This window comes from Stegastes partitus, unplaced genomic scaffold (genome assembly GCF_000690725.1).
Source record: "Stegastes partitus isolate 25-593 unplaced genomic scaffold, Stegastes_partitus-1.0.2 Scaffold102, whole genome shotgun sequence".
In the NCBI taxonomy this organism is placed as follows: Eukaryota; Metazoa; Chordata; class Actinopteri; family Pomacentridae; genus Stegastes; species Stegastes partitus.
This window is the reverse complement of record NW_007577833.1, coordinates 595,854-601,853: the sequence shown is the minus strand read 5'-3', so window position 1 is coordinate 601,853 and position 6,000 is coordinate 595,854.

Genomic DNA, 6,000 nt, shown 5'->3' with positions numbered 1-6,000 from the left:
TGCAAATGAGGAGGTGTGTGTGTGCACAGACATGTGTGCATGAAAGTTTGTGCATAAAAAAGAAGAACATAGTGATGATTCCCCCCATCAATTCTGAATACCTAAAATGAGAATACACTGCCCCATACACCCTTGGCAGGATACAACGCCGAAAAAATGTATTAAGCATAGTGGGTATTTTTGTACTTGATAAATTGCTCATCTTTCTCATCTTTAATTTTTCACACTTTCTGACTCATCACCCACTGATACCATCAATGATTTTGAGGCACAGATATTAATAATAATAAAAAAAGAATATATAAATATTCTCAATGTCCTGGAATTATTTCCAAACTCGTTTTTTTTAAGTCTTTGGCCTTGAGCACCTCTGTATCTTTGTTTAATATAAGAAATGCTCGAATGTCTGTTATCTGAAGGAATCAGCAGTAGAGATGTTGAGCTGATCTTAACACACACACACACACACACACACACACACACACACACAAGCTGAAAAAAGACAGAATGGGGGAGAAAAAAAAGGTGCAAGGTTAACTGATTTTTCCCATTTCTTAGGCCAAGCACTGCTGTATCAGTAGACACATGCTGGAATTCGCAACACTTTTAATGTGTCAGTCACAGTGGAATTGACAGTTTATGTATTGTCCAGGCACCAAATATACTTTTGGGGAATATGTGTTTTAAACAATATTCTTTAAACTATTACAGTTTATTTGAGGTGTGTGAAAGTAACACATCCCCTATATTGTATATTATATACTGCATTACGGCGTTGCTACAGTCATAAAGAAAACAGTTAGTTTGCTGCACAGCACAGAGAAACAAATATAGTTTCATTATTGACCATAATTTGGATGTAGGCATCTTTTGTAATACTTGCATACATGCATACCATATACCCCATTATGCTATATTCTCTCAAGGAATCTGCTATCATTATGCACAGCTGAAAAAAGAACAACACAATTATCATTGAAAAACACTTTTTTTTTTTTCTTCATCACTGCAGAGCAAACAACCAGGCAACCTAGCATGCTAAGCGCTATAGGCACCACAGCGAAACTACTGCACAGACAGAATATTAAGTTGTAATCAGAGTTGGTGACCCTTTGAAGAAACAAACTCTACCCCGTGCCTATGTGGGAAATTAAAGCATTTTGCTCACAGAACACAATCTCAGTTTCCTCTGCATATGTACAGAAATGCCTCCAAACCAATGATTTGAAAGACATATTTGTGGGACTAATGGGGCTGTGGCCCAGCTGTGTCAAAACAGCCCCCAGAAAAGCTGCTGTGTGGTTGTTCATGATTACTGAACAGGTCATTTATATATGCATATTCAGCAGCATGTTTGATACCCCTCTCGACTTCTTTGGCCGCTTGCTTTTAAAGCAGCCTTATACTGCTTGGTATGCAACCCACACAGGCTCTCCTTCAGGGCATCATCAGTGGAGGCTGAAGTCTGATGAGGAAAAAAGAGAGGGTGAAGAGAGAGAGGAAAAAATGAAAGAGAGAATTCTTTACACAGCGTACCAGAAAAGGCACAGCATTTCCAAAAGGCGTCCATGTTTTGACCAAAGTGTTTTGATTTGAACCACAGCTCAAAGGCTAGAGCTCCTTGGTCTCCCATCACATCCATTCAGCCATTGATTGCAAAGTAACTTTCTGCCGCAAAAACTTTGAGACAACTCTTTAGCTGCTGTACAATACAGCATGCCTCTGTGTTTTATAAAACCTCACAACGGTGCGTTTGCAGACAAGTACGAATACCTTGGTTGCCTTTATCCTTCCTAACTTCTCCTCATAACTCCTTTGGGAAATGAAGCAAGTTGATTTGCCATTCCTGAGCCAGGGCCTTAATTACGTACTAAGTCATGCCTGGCACAGAATTCTCATCTCCTTCTGCTGTATTTGGCCGACACCGTGTGCTCTGCGTGCAGATTGAGGATTGGATGCAGTGTGGGTGCAGTTTGGACTTGGCCCTTGATGGTTTGTCTCTCCCATCAGCCCTGATGAGAGAAATTTGAGGTCACTGCAATGCCGGTTTGCAGTCCCTGTACAACACACACACACACACACACACACACGCACATCCATATACAGTAGAAAACCTCAGCACGGCTTCAAAGGCTATGCATGTATAATGACATACTGAACTAATAAAGGGAGTCAATCTGTTTTGTAAATCCCACTTGTGCAATTTCAGAATTAAAGGAGAATTAGAGTGCAGGAATGAAGGGGGAAAAAAAAACACAAGAAGGGAAAGAAAGAAATGAGATTGCCTCCCATTGCCGGAAGCTTTCCAAAAATCCTTTCTTTACTTCTCTTTCCTTTTTCTCTCTCTCTGAGCTTATTGGTATCTTATTAGATATGTCTCTGCCATACAAAGTTATTGTGCTGGGAGTCTTTTCAAGGCCCAAATCCCAGCAAAGCCTGTAATAATCTGTCAGTTGAGGGAGATGCCCCCACAGACAAGGGCCTCCTAATCCACATAGATCAATAGCGGACTGGCTGGCTAGCTCCTCAGCCCTCGTACCACTGTCCACCCAGTGACAGCAGCTTCCTTTGTGGCTTGTGTCTCCCTTCTCTGCCACTGATCACATTCACAAACTCCCAGTAGGCCATCATGAGGTTAATGAGTGGGATAATGGAGATGTATTAGAGTCAATATCTGACCTTTGGATACAGGTCAGTAAGAGTGATGGGAGAGGCGCTACACACCACAGCCAATCAGCATCACTTGAACTAATAGGTCCTTTATGGAATACAGACTTTCCAATTACATTGCATGCTTCAACACACAACAGGCCCCAGCTTGTCAAAACACAGAGGATGTTCCGCAAGATCCAGCCATTTGAGTTTTAATTTTCGTACGTACAGAGAGAGGGCTGTGTGGCACTTTGCATATTTTTAACATAGATGAGTGTCTGAACCCACAGATTTGCATCAGAGTGAGCTATAAATGAAGCCACAGGAAGATTGTCTCTCTGTCTCACCCTCCTCCGTAAGAGAAAAAGTAGGAAACTTTCTCTGTCTGTCTTTCTTTCCTTCTCTCCTGCCTTCGTCTGAGAGAAACAGGGTCCCTCTTCCTGTCCTTATCCCTTCATTTCTCTCAGCTTGAGGGCAGAGCAGACAGTGTATGCCAAAAGAGATGGACTTGGAGAACGGTGAATGACGGTGATTTGATTCATTAGATTGGTTGAGATCACGGCGAGATTATAAACTCCGACAACTGGCTGTCATCTCTGAGACAGGAGACCATTGGTATTTTGGTCCCTAATACGGCTATCTCCAGGGATGTCCGAGCCAATCATGGCTCTAATGAGGGAGGCAGAAGTGAGGAGCAGTACAGGATATTGTTCCTTCAGGCTGGTTAGGCTGCTTTATAAATCAGTTGCTTGGTGAGTGAAGACACATGTCAAGTGCTCACAAGGCTCTGGGTTAAAAAATGCTCCGTGACACATCTCATATTTTTACTTGGTGGAGAGTGATAACAATACACAGATGAGACAGCCAACTATCGCACCACTTCTCATCGTTTAAGGTCACAAATTGTTTACCAGTTACCCCGTGCTACCTCTTTTCCTCCTTCACCCTGGTTACCAATGTGTTCTGAAAGCAGTAAAGTTTCAGATGACTGTACACAGCCTTTGGGACACTTTAAAAGGAATTTACAGTTACTTCATCCAGTTATCTGAATGTGCTAAATACACACAACACACACTAGTACACAGAGTGAATGCAAACAGCAGATGCACGCTGTTTACTGATTTTTTTAAAAAGAATGCCTTAAAACATTAAAGAAGTATGCTCTATTGCTCACAGCCTGCAAATACTAAACATTAAAAATGTATGCTCTCAACTTCACTTGATAAGGAAGAAAATCTCTGAATTCTTTAAAAGCTATTCTCAACTTCAGACTGATGGGTAAATGTGCTACTGATGTACTTGACAGGAGAAGCCCCCAGCATTCTCATACTACTGAAGGTTAGCTTTTCAAAAATGAAAAGATCTATTGTTATCATTAAAGTGAAATACCTTCAAGGCACACTCCCTGATTTCTTAGTGCCTAACAGTTGCCCACAATCCTTTAATTTCCTCCAGCCCACGACTTCTGCTTTGAAACTCAAGCAGTGGCTCACATGATGTAACTTTAAAGCTCAATCAATAATACGAGGACTGTATAAAAAATACATTTAAACTGCAACAGAACTTTTAAGTGGATACACATATTTACTGTCTTTCAAAATGGTGTATTTGGATGTATTACAAAGTTGAAAGTTTTTCCAACTTTTTAACAATTTGTTCTAAATTCTTCTCTGCAGCACATGGATTATACTGTCCTGTGAACACTTCTTTTTTTTTTTTCTTGTGTAAAGGATGGAGAGTTTCCCAGAGATGAGGAGTACAGTCACGGAATACACAGCGTCAGCTCTCAAGGGAAGGAGTTAACAATGCAAATGAAGGCAAAGTGGAGCCTTGTTGCTCTAGGTTCATCGACACAATATTATTTTGCCCTAAGGACAAATACTGTCATCCTACAGGCTGCTCTAGGACACAATGTCTCTGTCTGCATGTATGCATGTGGACCACTATGTATTATTCAAATATGTGGATCTGTCTACATGTGATTCCATGAAGCAGTATAAGCTACAAGATTCCTCAAAATAAATATATTTTTTATCACTCGGCGATTTCAAAACCCATCCGGCAATTACTGCTTTTGGCTCAGTCCTGACTTGGTGTAGATGTACATTTGTAACAAATGTTGTGATGAGAATTTTTGATTTGTGGCTTGAGGCAGTGGATTTCATATGCAAGCCTCGCCGCTGATTATTTTGGAATAATCACTCCATTACATGAACATGTCTCTAAGGCATCGTGTGTGTAGTGTGTGTTTCCTCAAAATAAATATATTTTCGTCAACGCAATTGTTGTTTCATCTGTTGTAAAATATGAATTTCCTCTCTACACTAAAAAAAAAACCTACATGAATGATGGTGCTAACTGAGGAAATGCCCACAAGAATTTTAAAATCTACAGTACCGTAGGGTTTTGTTTTATCACAGCTAGAGGACATTGCTACGCTAATCATTTTTCAACTTGTACGAACAACCGATGACAGTAGATAACGAACAAACAATATCACTAAACCAGTTTTATAATAACATTGGTACTCTGATCATATTCATAGCCCAGGGGTGTTTTACTTATGAGCATCTTTGATACTTCAACCTAAACAACCCCTATTTACCTATTCACTTTATAGGCACTGCATGAACATTGTCTCAGCATATTTTATGATTCCCAGGAGAGATACAAAGAGAAATATGATTCAATAATATACATTTTTCATGTGCAGAAAAGAAAAAGTTTGCTGTGCACCCTGGGCTGAAACAACAGATGCATTTTATATTGAGGGGGGAAAAAGTCCAAACATTACATATGCAAGGAGTAGCATCTCACAATAATCTTTAACAATGCTACATTGATATTGCTGTTAAAAGACGATTGAACTTGTTCTTTTTCAAATCTCTTGACATTTTGGAATCACAATTTGGAAAATGTTTGTTTTACCACTGATTATATGAAGACATCTTCAAAATTGATGCAAACATACAGTATCTTTTACACAAGAAAAAACAAAACACCGATGTTAATATTTGATTAGAGACTCAGAAGTTCAGGTCAATATATTTGCTTCAGAATATGCCAAAAACTTAGTTTATGTATTATGGCTGCATCTACAGTGTATGTGGAGTGGAGCGCCTGAATAAAAAGTGCAGAGCTTCAGCAATGTTTCGACAGGGGTCCGCTCCAGCTTCTGTGCACCAGTGCCAAATTGAAACTCTGCAGGGACACAAAGACTGCACAAATAGCAATCCCGCAATCTCGTCAGCGCAATAGATTGGGGAGGAGGTAACCCAGAAACTGGCATAAAAATCACTGCAAAAGCCACAGGTGCCCCAACAAAAATGCACAACCCCCACTGAGTCC